At 37.4% G+C, this 24,554-nt stretch overlaps 1 protein-coding gene across 25 annotated transcripts in view; it reads left to right on the forward strand.

Moving 5' to 3' along the window:
- The window catches only part of MYT1L (myelin transcription factor 1 like), a 300,542-nt gene that overhangs the window by 147,353 nt on the left and 128,635 nt on the right, over positions 1-24,554 (forward strand). For 24 of the 25 annotated variants that reach the window (XM_048936649.1, XM_048936655.1, XM_048936645.1 and 21 more), the window contains one exon: positions 19,096-19,273. The exons of the other annotated variant lie outside the window; for it this stretch is intronic. The gene's annotated coding sequence lies outside the window, so the exon portion shown is untranslated. The remainder of the gene's footprint in view (positions 1-19,095; positions 19,274-24,554) is intronic. 25 annotated transcript variants of the gene reach the window in all.

Below are 24,554 nucleotides of genomic sequence, written 5' to 3' on the forward strand. Positions count from 1 at the left end.
TCACCTTGTTCTGTTAAGGAAACAGAAGCACTGTGCCAATTAGTTCTGATTGTTCTGTACTGCACTGATTCTCCCCTTTGGGAGATAAACCCAAAGCTCACTCAAGCTAGCAAGTCTTTCCAGTGAGGTCATATGGTGTGGAATAAAATAGATGGTGGTTGGTAATACGTTATCCTTCTTGTAAATTGTGTGGTAGACATCCATGTGTTCCTAGAATTTTAGGACTGGATTGAAAATTACATAAAGGGAAGACAAAAATGTGTATGCTAAGCTTGAGCCTTTATTGAGACTGTTACATGGAAATGGTAGTGCTTTGATTTCATTTCACTTAAGTCCTATAAAATGGGACCATTGGGAGGAGAAAAAAAAAAAAAAAAAAGGAAAAAGGATAGAGGGAAGGACAGAAATTCTAAGTGGCTGGCATGTCACACAGTTTAAGTAGGATGTAATGTTAAACATGCCCTCTTTCCTGTCTCTGTTTAAATTCTTTTCCAGTATTTAATATTTCAAACTGGTTTCATAAGGAAATGAGGCTTAAGAAGTCTCATTTTTGTCTGTTTCGCTCACCTCAAAGCAAAAATATTTGGAGATTCACCTCAAATAACAGAAGAAAAGTTTTTTACATTGGTCACATGTATTGCTCGTGAAGACTGGCTAGTAAAGGAAAGAGATTCACTGAGGTGAAGTCATGCAGAACTCATATCTCTTGTGTTCTGAGAGAGTGGCAGGCCACAATCATACACATGTTCGCTGATAACCAGCACTCAAGAAAGGTAATAATATATTTGAGAAGTTTGACTGGGTCAAGTTTATTTACACTGTAATTCTGAAACTCTTAGAATGCTTGCTTACAGTCATGCTTCACGGAAGGGATTTAGAAGTCCCTTGAGGTAGTTGAAGTCATAGCAAATGTGGTTGATGTTAGCAGAGACTTCCCAATGGTTAGCCAAACTAATCTTACTGGCCATTATTCAAAAGCAACAAGAGTTGCTTCAAATGTTTCAAGAGAGGCACAGTAGTGAACTCGAGACAAAACAAATTGGTTGCCGTACAGAACTAACAGAGAAGTATAATCTTAAGCTAATGAAGTGAGAACAGAAAATAAAAGTGTCGTGATTTTACCTTAAGTACCTTCCAATAACTCAGTCTGGACACTTTTCTCTATGCGTTGCAAAGTAAGCTAGGCAAATGTAAAGCTCCACCTCCAGTCTTGCAGCTACTCTTTTTCTGTGTTTTGTACATGGCTTTTTTTTTTTTTTTTTTTTTTTTTTTTTTTTTTTTTTTTTTAGAATTTAGACTAGTCTCCTTTGAAACGGGATTAGGTCAAGCAGCAATAAAGAAATAAAATCCCTTTGATGCACAGAACACCTATCCTTAACAATTTTCTTGTGTAGATGATACTTAATACTAAAAAGTTGTGCTCTTAAGTATGTATTCTGCCCTTTCTCAGTAGATTGTTCTTTGTTAAAAAAAAAAAACAAAACAAACTATTAGCTTTCTTCAGAATAAATAAATAAGTCTTCATTTTAAGGACTCTGTTAAGACTTTGAATGGATTCAGAGACCTTAGGACTCTTGTGGGAGGAGAAGTTGGCTCTGTCTGTTGACTTAACGTCATATTTTAGGATGACTTTTTACATTTTGTTCTATCAGTAAGTGCTCTTTTCTTCTCTCTGTATTTCCTTCCCACCAATACATCCGTGCATGGGTGCTGCTCATTTCTCAATTTTGAGGCTGTCAGTTTTCTTTCTAAGCAGCCTTCTGTGCTGGTGACTGCTGCTATAGCACTTTTACTTTGGCTGGGCAGGCAAAGTGAAACCCAGTGAAGCAGTGCATCAGTTATGAAACTCCCACCAGAAATTTTAATATCAGCACCTGTGATCAATGAAGCCAGTCTACCTGTCAGTGTTTGGAGGATTTTTGTACATAATTTTCATAGCTTTAAAGTGAGCTTCTCACATAAATCCTCAACACAGTAGATCTGTGTGGGGAGGATGGATTACTGGAAGATAGCTTATAGTATCTGCTTCTTTCAGCATTAGCATCCTTTCTCCTTGTCTTACAGGGTGCCTCTTCCTTGTCACTGCCCTGTCCAGTACATGTGTAATCTAGTGCCCTAATTTAGTCACAGCTCATCCTTTTTCCTGTATACCCATGCACATTTATGTACATGTCAGTGTAATGCATGCCTAAGCCATCTGGTATCTTTCCTTGCAAATGTTCACACAGAAAATTGACTGTGAGTAAGGTTCTGAACCTGCCTGTCCAAATGGTCCATATTTGTTTGATTTCTTTAGCAAATGCATAGATCCTATTAGTAAGACTGATCCAACATATTTCCATGTGTCAGCTGTACCTGCTGCAAGTGTCATTCTGTTCAGTGATAACAGGGCTTGCATCCTAAAATAGAGAGAAAACAAGAACATCAGGTCCTTTTGAGGATCTGAATTGCTTTTCCTACCATCTGCTGACCAATGCCTTGAAAGAAAGAAAGTCTGTGTCTGGATTGACACCTTTCTTCTTTTTAAAACAATAAAAGAATGGCCTGTAAAAGTGCCTAGACATGCTGTATTTGCAAGAAAAGCTTATAACATAAAATGTCAGTGGTATCATATGATTGCAATTCATGTTGTGTGTACAGGAGGTGATGTAGGCATTCTGTTAAATATATTTTTTATCCTTTGAAATTGATTAATTGTGATAAAACTATTTAACTGTTATTTTAAATGAAATTGTACGCTACAGAATTTAGACAAGAAGTTACATGAGAGAAGAAATGCACCTGGAGCTTGAACCCATTATTTCATTGTTGCAACTATGAAGATAAAGAGTTCAGATAGAAAATGTTCTTGTCTGGATAGTTGTTTCATTAGTAGGTACATAGATGAAATTAAAAATTGTAGGTGTTAGAAGCTGTGCTGTATGGCCCAGGTTAATCATCAAGTGTAGCCAGTAAAAATATTTGCATGGTTAGAAGGAGTGTTAGAGGCATGGGAATCCTCTTCTCTGAAATATCAGATGTTAGCCTGAGAGTAGTACTATAATAGATGGACAAATTGCTTGTTCTAGCAGCTGTCCTACATTTCGTATATGTAACTACACACCCTCTCTTCATCGATGGTTTTTCTTTCATGTGAAATCAGTTTCATCTGAAATCAACCCTTATTCAATTTCATGTTATTTGTTATCCAATAAGACACACTCAATCACCCAGAGGAAGGTAATCTTGTATTGTAGTTCAGTAAGACATATTTTTGGCATAACACGTTAATTTCAGCTGTAAGCATTTTATTAAAACAAAATGCACTTTATAGTTACTCTCCTGCGTGCAGTAGAATAACAGCACAATGAGATCTTCTTGATTTTGAAATGACATGTAACTCGATGGAAATTATTTCATAATCTAGCATTAATTGCATTCAGTCATATTGAATTACAGTGGAAATGCCTACAGCTTGTACCCTCACAGCAAACTCATCCACTGTGATTTCATAGCGTGATTTCATAGCATGATTTTGTACTTTCTTCAGTGCACTGGATGTGTACAAGACATAGACCTTGCTATTCTGTAAGGCAGAAACAAGGGGCAGGTACTTAATTTCTTAAGGTAAAACAATACATGCAATGAGTCCATCTCCGGAAAATAAATGCTAACATCCTGTCATGAGGTAATTACACAATTAGATTCATTTTAAAAAGAGGTGCGTAATAGAGAGATACTGCACTGGAAAGTAAATGCTACTAATTCTGTTCATAGTGTTAGATCTAGCACGCAAAGCAACTTTGGGATAGTCATCCTGTCTTCCTACAATTAATTTCTCTATTGTGAAGTGGGCACTATGATGTGCAGGTCTATTTTAAAGTGCCCCAAGGTCTACATTTAGAAGATAGAATTACTATTTGAATAATATATTATAGTACCAATTATTATGAATAAAGTAAAAATAACCTTGAAAAAAATACCCATTGCACAGTGATGAGGAGTGATATTTTGCCTGGATGTTTTGGTTTAATCCAGCAAACAGCTGAACACTGAAGAGTCATTTGATCTTTCCACTCCTCCCAGTGGGATGGGGGAAACAATCAGAAAAAAATGTAGAGCTCATAGATTGAGATAAAAACTATTTACTAAGGCAGAAAAGGAAGAGAGAGTTAACAGTAATGATAATAACCTGTATCATATCCACTATTCCGTGTTTGTTACACAAAGTGCCTGATGCTCCATATGGAAAGGGCCACGGTAGCTGAGCCACCATCTATCTTCTCATCAAAGAGGATTTACTGTAGGAAAACTAATAAATTTTGCTATAATCTTTATACCACTTATAGGCTGATGAAACTCTTTTTTGTTTCTTCCAGTATACCTTGGATATCATCTGCACAGAACTTGAATGATCTCTACAACTCTTTGTATTACATAGGAGGAGTAAACAACCATTTGTATTTGCTGCTTTTATTAGGACAGACACTTGACTTTTTGCCATGTGCCTACATGGTATGTTGCTGTGATGTTGTGGAGGCTCATGACCCAGAAAAATCATAACTGTGTTAGCATGACTAAACAAAGGCTAATTATCCTCTGCTTTGGTTACTCTAAGTTGTCTGACTATCCTACAAAACCTACTATTACTGTTCTGCCTTTGGTGCCAGAGCTAGCTAATCTGGTGATATCTCAGAGGAGGGAGCTGGGGACTTCTTGCGGCAGTGTACTGCAAAGCATAGGCATATGCTTGATGTCATCACACACACACTTATTCCCTTCCACTAGGGGCTTTTTTTTTTTTTTTTTTTTTTGTCCTTTTCAGTTTCAAGCTCTTTCCCTTTGGATTCTTACCTCCCAGTTGAACCTACTTCCCTTTATCTGTCAGCTACCCCCTGTCTGCTACTCCAGGTCCTACCTGCCTCAGAGACGTTTCATTACTTCTGTTTATAACTTCTTGCTGAGTTCAAGAGTGGGTATTTACGGCTGCTGGTGCCAACCCCCTTCTTCACTTGCATCACTGATTGTGCCTAGCTTTTCTTCTTAGTTCTCTTACTGTTACTCAGTACTTCAGCAGTCGATGTTCTTTTCTGCCAAACATTACCACCTATGTCTCTTTTTCTGGTTTATATCTTTTGCTCAGGCACAGGAAGAATGTTGGTAAATGGTGAGGACATGAGGGATCACAGCACTGACCTCCTGCCTGTTCCACAACTATGGGACAAGTGAAAATTGAGAAAATAATTTAGGCTGATAACCAACCAAAGCAGATGACACCAGCTGCATTACTAGGGGGCCAGAGAATGGGGCAGAAAGCTGCAGCCTAAACTAGATGTTAGGCTGGCCTGGATTTCAGTCAGATTTTCTTACTTCAACACATAAAAACTCTGATTAACCCCCTATTTTAATACTTATGTATTTGCATGTAATAAGAATAGCATATTTCAGTTTCCTTCATCATGAAATAGAAGCCCCGCAGTTACTCATGTTTTCTCTCTGTCTCACAGCTTGTTCTCCCCTGCCCACCTCAAGCCTTCTCTTCTTCTCTTTGGCTGCTCTACGTGCAGGCTAGGGACTCCTAGCATGTTCAGAAACTCACAGGAAAGGATCTCAAAAATACTGTGTGACTGTCCCTTGTTAAATCAGAAGAAAGAAGTGTGACTCTATGAAATCATAAAGCAGCGATTAAAAATAACGGGTTTTGGAATGTGTCAAAATCCTGTTCATTGAGCATAGTTTGACTTAGCAAGTACCGATCTTTTCATGTTAATTCTCCAAAACTATATCAAAAAAGTTACATACAGTAATTAATACTTCTGTCACCAATGTTTAAATATTCTGATGTAATAACTGTTGTAGATATAATTTGCTGTTCTTCATTATCATCATTCATTGTAGTATAGAGAGATTATGGGAACGTGATTGATGAAGACAGATACAGAAACATATTAAATAAAAGGATGTTTAGCTTTTCTTTTTTTTTTCTCTCCAAAACAGAGCTAGAACTGAAAGTATGATTTCAGCATTTAAAAGAATTTTCAGTACTGAAAGAAATTTTCAGAAGCCTGTTGCACATAAAGCTGGAAATGCAATAAGAATGTGTAAGCATGGCTGACTGGTTTTTCTCCTAGGGATATTCTACATCACCCTTGGTCTGTGACTGCGCAATTGCATCTTACAATGTATAAATTTGGTATGCTAGTGAACTAAGGACAAATGGCGGTGACGCAGAAGATCATCATAGTGACAGCAGGGATGTCTACTGCTACCATCAGAGAAATAGAGCCCCCTTCTCTCCTTCTGTTTCCATCTCTGCTTTGAAGTGATGAGATTTTATGCTACTTGCTTTATCTACAGGGAAGCTTGTTTGCATTCCAAGGAGACTTCTTATACGTGATTGTTTCCTGGTGATGACTTTACTGATCTTGTGTGTATGCATGGGCTGTTAACATTAAGTCAGTTTTTGGAGGAATAATAAGACAATTTCATTCAATGCATTTAAGCATTATTTTTGAAAATAATGAAATAAGGGTGAATGAACAGCATTTATTTCATTTCAAGTAATTTGTTCCATATGACAATGATAAAAACTTTTTTAGCTTGAGGTTGGTAGATGTCCTGTAAAGCAGAGACAAACTCCACATAAAAAGTACAAGGTAGAAGTGGGATTGAAGATAAAAATGAGGAGTAAGGGAAGGTGGTTGTGGTAACACACAACTTTGTTGGGGACAATAAATTTGTTCTGGGAATCATCATTTGATTTCCTTAGCTTGTTTGAAGAAGAATGTGAAGTACTATTTGCTCCTTACCTGTGCCACAGGTCACTCTTCCTTCAGTTACACTAATTCACCTAAGTGATGCTTACTTGAAAATGAAAATAATCTGTCAAATTAGGGATAATTTCAATGACTGTGTTTACACCTTAATGCTGCAAGTATTCATATCATCAAAATGCAGCACAGGTATAGAAATGTGGAGTTAGATCAAGAAATGGACTTCTTAAATCTGTTTCACTGCTGATTTAGCTCCACTGGGAAAAGCTATTGACCTTCCTGTTGCAGTCTTCTTTCCCTCCTAATTTCAGAACTGCTAATATTTTCTGAATTTGGTGAGATGCAATTATCATCTGCCATGAAGGTAAATGAAGTTCAGAAAGTCTGAGGAGTTTGGCCAGACCAAACCATTAATTAATCCAACGTCAGGTAAAACACTGGTGAGGTACCACTGTGTGATTAGGCAATGCTCAAAGTTCAGTGTGATGTTCTTGACATACTGACCTGCCTATTTCAAATAAGTGTGTGATTTGGTAACTCTGTTTTGTACAGTCATTTAACTGAGATAACATAATAATAGGTTTGGTTTGCTGATCTTGTCTTTAAGAGATGCTGTCAACAACGGTTTCTTGAAAATTTTCTTCCTCATGTGAGCTACAGTATGGGAAAGAAATCTACATTTGGTGAAGGCTGGCTTTGTAAAACCTACAGGCTCACAGTACAGCTCTGCTGCCCCTGGGAAGCTGCACTTCACAAGGCCTTATGAGCCTGCCTACAGTTGGACTAAAGTTTGTCATCTTTTAGTAGGGATGTTGGGTACTTGCTTAGGCCCTGTTGTCAGTCTCTATTGACATTTAGTAATTCCATGACATGCTCTGCTATACTTTTCCTCATGGAGAATGAGGAATTTTTTATGAATGGTCTATCCATTCTTTAAACCAAGGCCTGCACTCGATGCATCTTTGAACATTTGTATTAGAATTTTAATGCCACTCATAACTTAAATTGCAATTTAAAATGTAGAAGCTTCTTCTACAAGTAGGGAAATCAATAACAGGAAAATTAGGTTCTGATTTAATTAGCTATAACTTGCTTAATTATTATTTTCACAACGCCATATAGTATCTGTATTAGTACCCTGAGCAGCTTCAGAATTATGTAAAGCCCGATTTTTTCAGTTTTATGTATCTTCTAAGGCAGGAGTTTACATGAGCTCCTTTAAGGTACAGTCACAATTGTTTTCTTTGGCTCTGGCATTATGTGTAGTATTATATTATGCATATTTTTATTCTTGTGACAACTGCCTTATGTATCAGCTGTTCAGAGATCCAGCACTGTGGTGTGAGATGGATAGCCTGTTATTTTTCCCTTGTGTTGGGATTCCCACTCATTTCCATGGAAACCTGAGAATCTGGAGGAATGTAGCATGGAAGTTATTGCTGTACTACAGTATTGTGCTGTTTAGAAGAGCAGGCATCACCATGGTACCTGTGAATAGAACATAGTTTTAGGACTGTCTGATTTTGTATTCTAAAATTTGTATTTTAAAGAGATTCTTTTTTACAGTTATCTTTTATTCAAACTTAGTTTTACGTCCTTCATGTGGTAAGCACACCTTGCTATATACATAGGTTCATTAACTCTAATAGAAAGGGCAGACATACATGTAAGTGAATACATATCTGTATATGTGTATGCATTTATATATATATACAGATGTGCACATAAAATAAAAAAATTATATCTTTAAGAGTATAACTGGTTTACAAAGTAATTGCAATGGCAGTAACTTCAAAGGCTTTTCTTAGTCAAAAGCAAACAAAAACACAATGCTGTAATAGGTTCTTGAATTGATAATGAAATATCTGTGAATAAGACTACATACACTTCTAAATGAAATAGCCTAAGAAATATATCTTCTCCACTAAAATTCAGAAATGTAATTATTTAATTTCCCCCCCAAGCAGCTGGTGCTCTACAAATTCTATAAACATCCAGCAGAGATGATGAAATCAGAGGTGCAAAATAATTTAGTGAATAAACAAACATGAATAAACAGATCAGAAGAGAGAACTGATCAAGGCAACCATTTTGAGTACTACTCTCTCTGAGCTTTCTCTGTGAAACTTTTCAAATCTAGCTGATAACTCCAGGTAGTAGATAATGGCAATACACTGATTCTATGGTGTTCTCCAGTTTCTGCTAATAGTTGTTAGTCCTTCCTTTTATGTTTTAGCAGGAATATCTGATTATGTTTTGAAATGATCCCTCCTGTGATACTCTATTATTGCTTCATCCACAAAAACACAGAGATTTTATGACTGAAGGAATGTGAAAATGTAATTTGTAGATGCTCAGTATGATTAAAAGGCAGTTTCTCCTTTTAACTGTTTATGCTGTGATTTACAAGAGGGTATGAACTCTTGAAAGAGGGAAGAGCAAGTGGTTGCAAAACTGCTGTGTTATAAATTATCTATAGATGTCCTCAGTGATTTCGAATAAATAACACTACTGAAAATATGGATTAAATATAAAGAAATTTAGCTACATCTGTATTCATTTACCTAGAATTTTCTACACTCTGGATTTCAGCTCTATGTGCCCCCTGATAAATAGTACACATAAGGTGTGGGGACTTATGTTCAGTTTAAGATTTGTGACTGCATCCTTTATCAGGCAATGTCGTAAGAGTACTATTGAGTGTTAACTCTGGAGAACTTTGAAAGAGAAATAGAGATTTACAGGAAGAATCTTCATCTCTGCTTAAGCATGAAAAGAAGCCTGAAAGAAAAATGGTATCTAATAATATTAGATTCTTCTCTGAAAGACACCATATGCAGTATCTAACAGTTACAGAAAAATCTAAGCTTTCAATTAAGACAATAAACTTTTTAGGTCGTGTGGCTGCATTTTATAATCTTTATGAATGTTGGTAATTTACAGTTCTGTTTCAGTAGATCCATAATAAGGGAGTGAATTAAAAATTCCTGCAAAAAGAAGTTCTGGATAAGACTTAATGCACCATGAAGATCTAGCTACAGGAGCTCACCTACTGACTCAGTTTCTAGAATTGGAAAGATACAGCTTTAAGAGAAATAAAAAAGCAGGACAGAAGTATTGTCTGTCTTTGAGACCACCTGGCACCGGATGGCTCACTTAACAGTAAAAGCTCTGCTGTCCCAAAACCAGGGTGCCTGATCATAACAAATCTGTTGCTCATAATCTCTGTCCAGTGATTAGAGTCCTGTTTTGGCATGGGTTGAAATCGTAGCGAGTTCATGCTACTAATTTAAAATTATAGTTAATCAATAGATAATCAAGTACTTGTGTTTGAGTCTAGTTAGTCATACTATTAATTTCACTAGCAAAAATTTCTGAAACTTTTGTGGAGTTGTGGTCAACAGTGGCCTTTGGAAGAAGATAAATAGATCTTTATTAATCTGTGGAGAAGCCTGATGCTTTTCTTCAAATAGAGTTTACCAAAAATATCCAACAAAAAATATTCTGATATTGGCTTTCTTTATAATTTTTAGTATTTTACTAATCTGTGTTTTATTTTACTACTGTAGACAAGAGTACCGAATGAGCAAGAAAGAACTAAAATGTAGTAAGCCTCTCCTTTGCTGGATTCCCTGTTGGGGGTTATTTTGCATAGGCTTCTATCGCCCTAGTGTAGCAGTTCTCTTATCTGAGCATCAGAAATTTTAGCTTATAAAAAAGTGAAGTTACAGGTAGCACACACATCACATTTTTAAACGCATTTGGAAGTGTTACCTTCAGTATTACTCTACTGCATCAAGTGGCTGTCAAATGTTTGCAAAGTGTTTTTCTGATCTGCAATTCACCTTCTGCTGAACATGCACAATTAAGAAGGAAAAAAAGAAATGTATGTCATTCATTGAATTGTTAAGAAGATGCAATCCCTGCCTGTTTTTGCTAAATGAGTCGTGGAATTTAAAAATTTTCATAATTACAGTGAGTAATTTTAGCTGCGTTTCTCTTCATTTGGCTGTAGTATTAGAATAACCAGTAAGTAGAATATCATCAATTCTCAGGGGCTACTGAAGAGTTTGTTCTAATTTACTTAAGTTTTAAAATTATATATATTAGTTTATATGCTCAGGAATTTAATTTACTTAGTTTTTTAATATAGAATTTATATATATTTATATATACTGGTGTTATGTTGAAGAATGTCTTGTCATTTAGTAAATGGGCAAAGAATGGCCACCCACCTGGTGAAGAACTATCTCCTGATGTCAAGCCTGAACCCTTCCTTTTGCAGCTTTGTGCTGTATCCTTCCATTCTGTTATTCCTGAAAGTGAGGAGATCAGTGCCTGAGCTGAGCTCAGTTGGGAGTGTCTTTGAAGATCTCAACAGATGCAATTTGAGCTGGGAACAAGAGATGAGGTTCTTCTGACTTATTTTCTCATAGGAAAACAAGTTTCTGTATGATGTCATTCTATTTTGGAAATACTTCATTAATTTGGATTCTTAATATTAAGCTTTGTATATTTTTGAACTGTAAAACTGCTGAAAAGTTTAGTAGGGAGGAAAGGCTGAATAAGACCATCATGTCCAGACTTCTCTTAATCTTAGGAGACTTTCTAGCCTCTTCTAAAATAATTCTTTTCTATATAGAATCATTTCTTTCCAGTATTCTGCTTTTTTTCCCCTTCAGTCTGAATAATACCTTGTTCAATTAAACAGAAAACTCTATTTTTGACAAGGCTATTTGTGTTTCTCTATCTTTCACAACTCTGTCTCTCCATAGTGTTTTTGTCTTTAAATGTCTTTCAGGCAGCTGTAGTCAATCTCCAACTAGATTTTTTGCTGCTAGTGGCTTTCTTCTCTGTTTCCATGAAAACAGTAGGGTTCTGTCATGTAAAGGTCTTCTAGGATGTATATTACCCACCTTTACCATAGTCTTAGGGAGTTGTTCATCTAAATACGTCTGCTCAGCTTCAAAAACATGAGTCTGTGTGTTCGTCATTGTACCCGTACTTGTAGTGCTCTAGCGCACGTGAGCTGTAATCACAGTCCAGAACTTTTATGTTGCCAAATGCTGTACAAACATATGCAATGCCCCAGAAGACTTACAAATAAACAAATAAATATGTTTCAGTTTTAATGTCAGTGGGACATGGCATGTATTCAAGAATCTGCATGGAACGTTGCGCAGTAGACTGGTATGATATAATCTAAAAAAGCATGGCCATGTATAAATTTATTGGCAGTGTATACTTAGCATATTAGTTATATGATGCATTTCAGGTATTTTTAACTGTTTCATTTGTAATATACATTTATGTTTGCGTATTAACAACATGAGTTTGCATGCATGCTTAGTTTTAGCTTTCTGAGTATGTGACAGTTTTGCCTGAATGCATCATGTATCCACTCATACAGATGTGCAGCTCAGAGAAATACTTCAGTATGATATCGCTCTATGTCTGTGTAATATGTAGTGTTAATTGAATTCTTTTGATAGTTCTTTGATCAAAAATGGACCTTTTTTATGTTTTGTTTTTGTTCAGAAGGTCTTCTACAGACATGCTAGCTGTTGGTTTATGTAAAAGAGCATCATAAAATCACGAAAATAAGAAGCACAGAATCATATGGGTTGGAGATCATCAAGTCCAACTCTGTGCTAAAGCACAAGGAGCAATAAGCCTTTTTATTGCTGCAAGTTTTATAAAAGCAGATTCTCCTGCTGTTGGTAGCTCTGTTCTTTTCCATAGGTGGAAAGAACAAAAAGAATTTTGGATGTTCTGCTTCCCTGTCTTGGGGGGTTAATAGCTTATCTTCATTTGCTAACATTCGCTCACCCAGACAGTGCAGTATCACAGAATTACACAGAGCCTCAAAATTGCAGCGGTTGAAGGGAAAACAAAGAGGGAAATCAAGCAGAGCATGGCTGAGCAAGGACTTGCTGGCCACAAGTCTGGTGGCCTTCTAGAATGGAGTGATGGCATCGGTGAATAAAGGAACGGCACTTGGACTTGTGCAGGGCCTTTGACATGTTTCCTGCATGACATCCTAATCACTAAATAGGAAAATTTGGATTTGAAGTCTGTATTATTCATTGGATCAAGAGTCGCAACCAGAGGGTTGTGGTCAATAGCTCTGGTGTCCAGATGGAGGCTGGTGATAAGTGGTGTCCTCCAGGGATCCATCTTGGGATCAGTGCTCTGCGACATCTTTATCAATGATATACATTATGGGATTGATTTGTACCTTCAGCACGTTTGCTAATAATACCAAAACAGGTGGTGCAGTTGATATGATAAAAGGAAGGGATGCTGTCCAGAGAGACCTAAACAGGCTTGAAAAGTGAGCCTTTGTGAATGTAGTGAGGTTCAACAAGCCAAGAGCAGGGTATTGCACCTGAGTTGAGACAATCTCAGATAATGTGAACAGACTGGTAGAAGAACTCCCTTGAGAGTAGCCCTGCTGAGGGGGTTCCTGGTTGATGAAAATCTGGACATGAACTAGACTAGTGTGTGCTTGCAGTCAGGAAGTAGTATCCTGGGCTGCATCTGAAGAGGACTGGCCAGGAGGGAGGGGGAGGTGATTGTCCCACTCTGCTCTGCTCTCATGAGGCTTCATCTGAAGTACTGTGTCCAGGCCTGGAGCTCCCAGTGCAGGAAAATGTTGAGCTGGTCGAGCAGGTCCAGAGGAGGACCTGAAAGATGGTCCAAGAGCTGGAGCACCTCTCTATGAAAAAAGATTGTGGAAGCTGGACTTATATTACTGAGAGAAGAGAGGCTCTGGAGGGAACTCACTGCAGCCTTCCAGAAATTGAAGGAGCGTAGAAATAGGTGTGAGAGTGACTTTTTACATGGTCTGATAGTGATAGGACAAGGGGAAATAGCTTTAAGCTGAAAGAAAGGAGATCAAGTGAGTCACTGGAACAGCTTACCCAGGGAGGCTGCGGATGCCCCATCCCTGGAAGTGTTCAAGGAGAGGTTGAATGGGACCCTGAGCAGTCTGATCTGGTGGTTGGCAACCCAGCTGATGGCAGAGGAGTTGGAACTATATAATCTCTAAGTTCCCTTCCAACCTAAGCCATTCTGTGATGCTATGTGTATAAGAAGTAGTACTTGAGTGTATCTTTTTAGGTTTATCTTTGTTCCTCAAGGATGAGAGACCTTTTAATGCAGAATTGACTTTTTCACTTCTGTCTTTTCACCAAGTTGTCTGAACAAAACCTGATGATGCAATTTCCCATTTTTACAATATGTATCATGGAAATAAAGCCTCTACACCATTGGTTGTGTGTGGATGACGGTATAATAGGACAGCATATCACAAAACTGACATTAGGCATGCAGAATTATAATTTTGAAAGCCTCAGTTTTAATTCTAATATCCTAATTCCATTATCATAGTAACAAATTCTTTCCCACTGTTCTGTGAGTAACTGTATTACCTTAAGTCAGGAGGCAGGAGGCAAATCTCAACTGAGGGCAGAATACAAGCGTTCTACCTATTTGTTTTAGTTGATTTGAATTACAGTATCATCAAAATTTGTTCTAGGTCTTAAAACTCCTTCAGACAGGATAAACATCCGAAGCATGAAGTCTCTTTTGTGCCTAGTTGAGAAAAACTGCGTTTTTCAATTTGCTTTAAAAACAACTTTATACAAAATAAGAGAAATTACAGATACTCCAATATCACAGTTATTGTAAGAAAGGAGAAAGGACAGAAAAATGTAATGCTCTGTGCCCTTGCTGCTAAGATGACCGCGTTCTTGACTGCATCAGGCAGAGTATCACCAGAAGAGATGTGATCCTTCCCCTCTGCTCAGCATTGGTGAGCTCACCTTGAGTGCTGTGTCCAGTTCTGACCCCGCAGTGCAAGAAGAGCTTGGGCATACTGGAGAAAGTCCAACACAGAGCCACCAAGATAAGGTGGGGATGTTGAGCTCCCAGCCAACCTCAGCCAGTCTGTCCTTCTGTAATTGTGTTAATATGTAAGTCTTGGGCAGAGATTTACAAATTAGCGTTCACTATTACTTTCTTCTGGTCTCATTTTTTGTGTGTTTTTTGAGTACAGTGTAGTATTGTTTTAGGGTTAAAAGAATGCAAGCTGTTGAACAACTGAAGTAGGTGCTCATTTTACGCAGCAGCTGCAGTAATCTGTGATCCAGTTTAATATATGCTAATTATGTTAGCAGTGCTATGATTGATATTTTGCTTGTCTCCCTTATTAATTTATCAACTATCTGTTGCAATTCTAATAGCTGTAAGCTATTTATAACATAATCTTTGATAAGCAGAAAGATTCGCACACTAACAGCAACAAACATTTCTGATATTGTGTGGTTCTGAGTTAGTTGCCATTACTCTAAATAGGCAAAAGCCAGAAAACAGAAAAGTTTTCATTGTTATGAACTAGTGAATGAGAAAGAAAGGATGCTAATCTGTTTACTTACTACCAACATTAATTAGCTAGTCTTAACAGATTACTGTGTTACTATCCTGTTTTTATTGTAAAGACTGGTAATCTACTGAACTGTAAGGGCTGCATGGTGATCTTATGTGTGTTTTTAGATTATTTTTTTTTTTAATGAGGGTTTCCTCTTGGCCTCCATGAAATACTTGTAATTTTTTGTGTGGTACATACTCACTAGACTTAACATATACTTAGTTCACTAGAGTTAACAAAGTTTAATCAAAATCTTAAGCATAGGACCCATCTTTTTAATAATGTTTTCAGTTCAGGTGGTGCCTTGATCTGCTTTTTTTTTTTTTTAATTTGAAATGCTCACAGTTTTCTTCAGTTACTGTCAGTTTGAATCAGTGTCGTTGTCTGCTGTGAATGCAATATTGGATCAGCAAACTTTAGCGTATGAATCACTTATGGTGTATTTTTGAATTTTAGTTACTAGATGCCACATTTAAAAAGCTGTTATCCTAGTTTTTATATGCACACAAACTACATGCATGTATGCTGTCACGTAATTACATTCACTGATATCTATTTGCACACGCTGTGACTTGGCTGATACAAAGGCCCATTGTGGACATCTCTGATCACACGTATTAGCGTAAGCTCCTCAGTGAAAAACATAATGCGTGAACATCCTAGATAAGCTTAAATTGTGTTCAAAGCTCATCTATCTTCTCCTTGGTTTCAGAAGAATGAGTGTTTTTATATATTCCCTATTCAAAAGGTGAATCAATTAAAGGCAAACCAACAGATTCCTCAGTTTAATTACAGGCTCAAATAATGTAGGTCAGTTCTGAAGGGTAAATCCAAACCTGATTAAAAACATGCGCAAGATAAGCAAACAGGCAACATTTTTGCTTCAGTAGCCCAATTCCCTCTTCAGGGGACAAAGTCCTTCACTTGCTGTGACAGAGCTGGAAGTGAAATTTGTCAAGCAAAGTGGGGCAGATAAAGTCTTTGTTTCCCCTCTCATTTTCTGCAGTGATCATTTGGTTTACAGCTCCTAAGAATTACAGCTCTTACAACTCTGCTGCTGACTGAACTGTGGGGACATATCAGTGGCTTTATGTTTCTACTGAGCTGTAAGCTCTTTTCTAAGTGGCTTGCCAGGAACAACCCTGGTAGGTGTGATCAAAGGGCCTCTAGGCCTGAACTGAATATGGGTGATTCAGACTAGCAAAGAGGTTGAAACACAGCATGATCATGATTACAGTCATTAGGAGATCCAAAGCTGAAGCAAAAACCCTGAAGTTATCACCACTTTGACCTGAATTTCCATGATTGTGCTTTGGCTTTTCTTTCAGTGGTCTAAGTCCTGTGTATGATGATAGGTACAAAACTACGTGTTCCCCAATGCTGTTGTAGGTTATTAAGAGGTTTCCACAGTTGGTTTGTTCTCTGTTCTCTAAGGATTTAATGACAATTTGAGAATGTGTAGTGCTAATACCTTGTATGAGATTTACAGAAGAGACTGGGTTATATGGCCTTTGAAAGTAGTTACATTTCAGCCAATAAAATAAGTACTTACAGTAATAGATCTTCTAAATATTAGACAAATAGAAATATGTATACTTTCATTTGGTGTACTGTACTCAAAAGACCATAATGTATTTTTATTTATTTTAAGTAAATGTGTGTTTAGATATTGATGCTTATTCAGAACATAGACTTCTGTGAAATTTATCTAACTCTTAGATTCATAAACTCATAGAGTTATGCAGGTTGGAAAAGCCCCGTAAGATCATCTAATCCAACCATCCTCACTATGCCCACTCCCATCAAGGTCTCCCAGCTATTAATGTTTAAACCCTGTGAGTTAAATGTAAACCTGTATTTTGGAACATGTATCCCCTGCACGTACATATGTGCACAGCTGGATAGGACTCCCCCAATCCTGCAGCCCACTCCTGTGCTCTCACTTGTAGAGACACAGCTGCTCCCATGCCAAGGGTTGCCTCCTAGACCTACTCACTCTCTAGCTTCCAGGACACTGCCTACTCACCAGCTCATCCAGCTTGGTCTTTATTTCTTTCGGCCATTAGCAGCGTGGGCACGCTTGTCCCCTAGCCTGTGTTCTGACCCCAACTGCTGCACTCACAAATGGTGCAAATTTGGTTCAGAATCACCATCAACAAATTAAATTGCATTCTGTCTCTCATTTCTTGAAGTTCACAAAGGCTTCAGCTGCTTGTCTACCCACTTTAGAAGTATCGTGATATGCTTTTGTTCATGACCACAAGAAATTCTGGTTGTATAAGTTCAGAATATTTTTTGGTCTATTGCTTCTCTTACTTCCCATAAATATTACACTCAGTTTTAATCTGTACTTCTTCTACCTGCTTCCCTGACTGGTACACAAACCAGTTCTCTCTTTCATTTTATTTCATTAATATAAGGCCCTTGAATCAAGAACTGTGCTTTTGAGTGTGTAGCTCCAGCATTAAGCAGCACAGATTCTTGTTTGAGCCTATCTATAGGGTTGAGATAAGAATTGTTACAGCAACAGCAAAACCTTCACAGTGTTCTTTTCTTCATATATGAAAAATTATATAATCTTTTTTCAGTCAGAAGAGCTTATATATAGGTTGATAAAAATTCAGTATTGCACGATCCCTGTTAGCATACGCACTCATAATCCTTATTATTAGCAAAAGAAGCATGGTGGAACAGAACCAGGCTTGAGGACTTGCTGAGCAGATACAATGTGTTTATATTCCAGCTTCACTGTTGCGCAAGCCTTTCTTCTCAGTCGCGTGAGAAGGCACGGGCTAGGTCATAGGTTTGAAATTAGGCATTAGGTCTTGATATCTGATGATGAGTTTTTTGAGGACAGAACTGATTATTTTAGGAACCATGGGAATTTGGAGGGAATTTGAGTTGCTGAGCTGCGTAGACATATTCCAGATCTCCCTGATAGGAATTTAATTCTGTGTAGGTTTATGTCCAAAAGCCTACTCAGTGATTATATCCAAAGAGTCTTTAGGGAGCTGCAGATTGAAGAATCTTCTCTCCAGGTGCTAAAGAGCCAGTGCTGTTTCTCCATAACTCTAATTACCATTCTACTTTCTCATCCTTCATAACTATTAATTTAAAAACAAACAAACAAACACCAAAAAACTAGTAAAAGAAAAATTGCTTGAATGAGTAGTGTGCAGTTTGGCTCTTCAACTCTAAATGATAGGAAGCCAATGAGAAATACCTGAAGGTGTTTCCTACCTTCCCTTCAGAGTATTTCAGTAAATCCTAAACGTGTTTCTTTGCAAAAGGAATATGTGGTGAACATGTAAGTTTACCAAAAGTCTGCTTATTCAGTTTTGCATCTACAGATTCAGGTGCAGCTAGCAGTGTTCATCTGAAAATAGAAAAATAGGATTTCTGCTCTGCACCACAGCAGGTAATGAGTCATATGCAAAGTTAGAGAGCATGTCCCAGGGATATGTTCTGTTTTTCGGACTATTTTTCAAGGACTGTCCTTGATATTAATAAATGTTTGCACAAAGGAGTAATTTATTTTCTAGCCATCAGTTTCATCACATGCTTATTGTGTCCATTTGTAATGCATGCCCTTAACTTCTAACTTTAATCTTCATAAACTTTCCCCTTGAGCTCTTCTTTAAGAGGATCTAACTGTATGTTGGTATCTTTGTGAGGGAAAGATTAAAATCTGATAATTGTTTATAAAGCTTGCCGTTTTACTTGAAAAGGGTGTTTTAAAATATTTGAACTAAATTTCAGATGTCTATACCAAGAAAGCACCTAGTTGATGGGAAAAGGGTCTGAAAGGACAGGGAAATTGCTTTCTCTTTTTCCTGATCTTTCCTTAGGCACTCAAGTATCTTCTAAATGTGACTTTCTCTCCTACATTTTTTTCTCTGTTTTGTCTTGTAGATTCAATCATCAGAAATAAGTGCATTAAACATTTGGGTGAATCTTTCAAGTTTTCTGTGAAAATCAAGATCCTGAGTAAGAGGATTGAAATACTGAGAACAGATTTCAAAGGACTGACTATGCATATAGAGTGATAACGGGATACAAGAACTGTACCAGAAGTCTTGTTAAAGTTGAGGTAAATGGCATCTACTGCTCGTCTTTCATCCACAAATGCAGCTATTTTGTCACAGAATGCAATTACTTTACGGCCCTGGGATTAGTAAGGCATAAGTTAAAGGTCAAATATTGTTAGTTGTTTTTTTTTTTTTTTTTTTTTTTTTTTTTAAATTATTTTTAATTTTTATTTTATTGTTGTCAGTTCAAGCTTAGTATATGCTAGTGAAACTTGGGGAAGAGAAAGATCTATTGAAGCATGTTGTTATAAGCACTGCGTCACTAACTCCAACTGAAAACTTAGTCAGTTGATTAGGAAGCTCTGCATTGACTGCAGGGATCAGATCTCTAAAGTAAAGCTAGTAAGATTTTGTGTTATGTGCAAAGTTAAAGTTTTATACATGCAGGAGAGAGCAGGGTTATATTAGCTTGATTTGCACATATTAATTTCCCAAAATCTTCACCTTATTTTTCTGCTTAATGATAGCATTTCCGGATGAAATGATATATCTATGACCATGTTTGTTCAAATAGTTTATAATTCCAACTTATTTTAAATTAAAAAAAAAAAAAAAGCCCAAATCTTGGATCATTCAACGTAAGAATACACATAATCATAGAATGGCTTGGGTTAGAAGGGACCTCAAGGATCCTGAAGCTCCAACCCCCCTGTCGCAGGCAGGGCCACCAACCTCCACATTCAATACTAGACCAGGCTGCCCAGGGCCCCATCCAATCTGGCCTTGAGCACCTCCAGGGACGGGGCATCCACAACCTCTCTGGGCAGCCTGTTCCAGCATCTCACCACTCTCATAGTAAAGAATTTCCCCCTGACATCCAACCTCAATCTTCCCTCCTTCAACTTAAAACCATTTCCCCTTGTCCTGCTGTCATCTGCTCTTTCAAAGAGTTGACTCCTCTCCTGGAAATCAGTGTGTACTGTGGGCATTTGCAGACCCTGGTCAAGTAAATATTCTTAATTTTCTCTTGAATAAATTATATTCTGAGTTTTGCATAGTGTATCAAAATTTTTTAGACTCCATCTTATTGCTTTTATTCTTTTCTGACTTTTCTCAGTATTCAAACACCCCCTCTGAAGTTGCTTCTCTGAACAGTTCAATCAGTACTGTTAGAAACTGAGTGTGTCTTAATGCAAATTAGAATACGTTATTTATGGAATAAGCTGTATATCAGGAATAGGTGAGTGGTTTCTGAAGCATTTCATTATAACAGCAGTACAATAGCAAGCTTGGGAAGGGAAAAAAAAACAAACTGATTTAAGGCTCTTAGCTTCTTCATGTCTTTTCAGCCCTCCAATACAGCTATAGTGAAACTGGAATACTTCACTAAGCACAAGTTGGCTGAACTAGTTTTGGAACTTTAGACTGAACCTCTAATGCTGCACGCCTTTAGCAAGAAATTCAGAGAGACTGACAATCTTAACAAGAAGGATCATTTTCTGGTCTACCTGTCTGCTGGGAAAGAAAGTCTGAATTACCTCCTTGCTAGTGAGCAAAACTTGCCATTTGTCCTGGAGTGGAGCCCAAAGCTCTGGATCCTTCACAGTTGGCAGCCCTGAGGAAGCACATATGGTAGCTACATGAGCACAGCTAGAGATAGGTAAAGTGGTGTTGACTGTCGAAACTTTTGGAAGCTTAGTTGCAGCTGAAATATGATGAGACTCACAGGCTTAAATCTATGTACTGAAAAGTCTCCAAGATGGCATCAAGCAAGCTAACAGAAAAATAGGTATGGTTTTGATGAAAACTTGCCCTCTGTTATCAAAGTTGCTGAACGTATCTGAGTACCTGAGTGGCTTTCTGGAAAATTCTTATAGCGTTAAAGTTTGAGCAGCTACAGATCACATCGTGCCCTTTAGCTAAAGCAGTAATTGCTCGTGCTCATCTGCAGTCCAGATCCTCTTCACCGTTATTGCTTTGCAGATTATGAACTTTGGTCTTTCAAGCATGGCCTACATTCTTTTTTCATAGATATAGCACCTTGGAATTGGCATGTTCTTTAGATGAGTTAGATCTGCCAGGCAGTTCAGGCCAGTTATATGTAATTGGCCTGTCTCCAACATTGTTTATCACTCCATTAATTTCTGCATATTTCAGTAACATATAAACTTCCAGAGAACTGGTGACGATACTGAATATTATAGGGCTGGAACAGTGAGATTATATTTGAAAGGCTCTCACTGAATATGCAGTTTTAATTTTTACAATTATTTTGTAAAAAAAAAAAACAAAAAACTTTTCACACAAAATATATATATATTTTTTTTTCTGGAGAAATATTTGTTAACCATTATAAATATGCTGTTACAAATACGTATTATCTGAATATTGAATAAGAGAGCGTGAAATGTTTAAAAGATGTACAAGTACACAATATCCTAATGCAGCTACCTTTATCAACAAATTTAGAAACGTCATTCGAAAGCAATTTCAAGTGTTCCTGACTACAAATTTTCCATGATAAAGTGTTGACTGATGCTAATTATGTCATTATCTTGAATCCAGTATCAGTTCTTATATGATGTTACTGAGGGTCAAGTAAAATTTAGTAAATGTGCCACACCATTCTCTCAGCGCTCAGTAAAGTTTGGTTTAGAGTGCTACAATTACGTTTGTTTCAGTATTTTTATTCAGTTCACAAGCATTTCCCATGTATTGCAGTATTGTTATTTATCAATAGAAATGTCTTGGAGAGCCATCAGTCCTGTTTGGGACTGCTTATTTTAAAATGAAAAATGCTTGCTCTTTGTTATTTTTACTTTTTGGGGGGTTTACTAATACTAGTGTTTAATTATCTCCAAATTAAAAAAAAAAAAAAAAAAAAAAGTATGTTTTCTCCCAGATACATTTTTCATCTTTTTGGTTTTTTTTTTTGTACTGTGCTGATATTTACTTACTGAGATTAGATTCTGTACATAATAAATGTACTTGTCTTAACTGCCTGTACCCTAGTGACCACAATATATATACTTTTTATTTTAAAATTCACTCAAAAAAATTGAGCTTAATATAGAATGTTTCTGTTTGTTTGTTTAATATGAGAAAATCTGCATGTGAAATGAATGGAGGTTGGACTTCATGACCTCTTGAGGTCCCTTCCAAGCTCTACAATTCTCTGATTCTGCAATTCTGTGATCTGCAGAATAACATAAATTGAAAGTTGTGAGGAAGTTTGCATTTGTATGAGCTAATAGTAGACCTTGGAGCAGAATACTGTTCCCTGGCCACAAAAATTCCAGCAGTGCATTCAGGGCTTACTATGATAGAAGGTAGGTGTCATGTAGAATTTCAAGAAATTGTTCCCAGAATCAATCATTGAATACACTGGGGTGGAAAGACTGAAGATTTGATATGACAGAGTTTTGAAGAGCTGTGAGTGAACATATAAATAAAATTCCATTGCCTAAACACCTACCATTCTTTGAGATGTCCTAGAGCATCCAAGACATGTGTTATCATATATGAAAAGGCATCTAGGTCAGAAATACAGGTTTATGCCTTTCTGGAGGAACATCAGGCTACATAGGATACACGTGAGAATTTAAGATAATCCTGCATGCCTGGAGCTTTTTCAGTTGTTTTTTTTTTTTCACTTCTTCGACCTGATTGTAGATCTGCATTATGTGGGTCACATGGGGGCTTTTCCAGCTTAGTGACAGGATGAGGTGAAATGGCTTTAAACTGGAAGAGGGTAGATTTTGACTAGATATTAGGAAGAAATTCTTCTGTGAGGGTGGTGAGGCACTGGAACAGGTTGCCAGAGAGTTTATGGATGCCCCCTCCCCGGAGGTGTTCAAGGCCAGGCTGGATGGGGCTTTGAGCAATCTGGTCTAGAGGGAGATGTTCCTGCCAATAGCAGGAGGATTGAAACAAGATGATTTTAAAGGACCTTTCCAACCCAAACCATTCTATGGTTCTATGATTCTGTGACTGCCAGTATAGTTAAAAGCAAACTGTGCACTCTTGAAATGGAGAGCTCGTTTAGATTTTTGAAGGACACACTAATCTATTTCATGGTGGGCCCCTTCTTAACAACTGGGGGAGCATTTCTAGGTTTTGTTCATAATAGTTCTTCCAGCTAGATAATATTTTCTAAACTTCTTTAAAAAACATATTAGGCTAAAGATCAAGTAGCTCCAATTTTAGTGTCCTCACATAGCTTTATGCATTACAGGAGTTAAAGAATGGTACTGTTTTCTTGTTAATGAAATGAATAGCATCATCATCTGATGGCTAATTTTTACATTTCGGAGGTGCCATTATGTGCTTTGGCAGAGCAACTTGAAAATCTTGTTTCTTACACAGAAGTATCAGTTAACTGACTTACAGGGTCATTTGTCCCATGCTGAAGACTGATGGGTTGGGACTAAACTGCACATTGTGTGCATACCTCCACAACCCTCCTTCTTTGTCCCTGTGAGGTAATGGCATAAACCTGCTACAGAATCCTTTTGGCCTGCATATATAGTTCTCCTTTAAAAGGAAACCATCATTGTTCATTTTTGTTTTCATTTTTTGTTCAATATTTTCCTGATAGAAATTGCAAGTGACAGATTCACTACGCAACAGGAATGCAGCAGGTCCTTGAATATTTTGAAACTCAAGTTCACAAAGTATTTGTGTGGAATTAGGACATACAGTTGATTCACATCGAGACTTAAGGGTTGAGAGCCATCCAAGTGTGAACTGTGAACTCAAGGTATAGAACAGACACAGACTGTATTCAGTGTTGGCATCATAGTGGGTATCCAGAGGCATGCCAGGTATCCTGGAGTCAACAGAACGCTATACAGTGGAGGCAGAGATGCCTACAGTCTGATTGAGCCTGTGCAAAAGCTATGCATCTAGACGATGAGAGGACTTGTTCCCTAAGCTCTAAAGGCGATGCTGAGTGGGTGAAGTTCAGGCACAGGCACATTACTCAGGCACAGACAGCAAATGCCATTTCTGATACCAGAGGTTAAAACATATACAGAGAGTCAACAAATACAGCAGAGGATCTGCATGTGCCCTTTTGTATCTTTCTAGACTGGCAATTAGAGGCTTGATGTGTTACATTACAGTACCTCAGATAATACCACTGGTTGACTATGATGGGAGCCAAAGCTTTAAATATATATTCACACAGCTATATAGAAGTATCTTAATGAAACACACTCTAGATGATGCAGGGGTGCACACTCGAATTGAAGCCCCTTAAGTAGAGGCTGCTGCTGTAGTAGCTTTTGTGATTTGTGCTTATTTTAGAAGGTCATCCCTAAAGAGTGGAATAAATCATGTTGC

The sequence above is a fragment of the Lagopus muta genome, chromosome 2 (genome assembly GCF_023343835.1).
Source record: "Lagopus muta isolate bLagMut1 chromosome 2, bLagMut1 primary, whole genome shotgun sequence".
Taxonomy (NCBI): Eukaryota; Metazoa; Chordata; class Aves; order Galliformes; family Phasianidae; genus Lagopus; species Lagopus muta.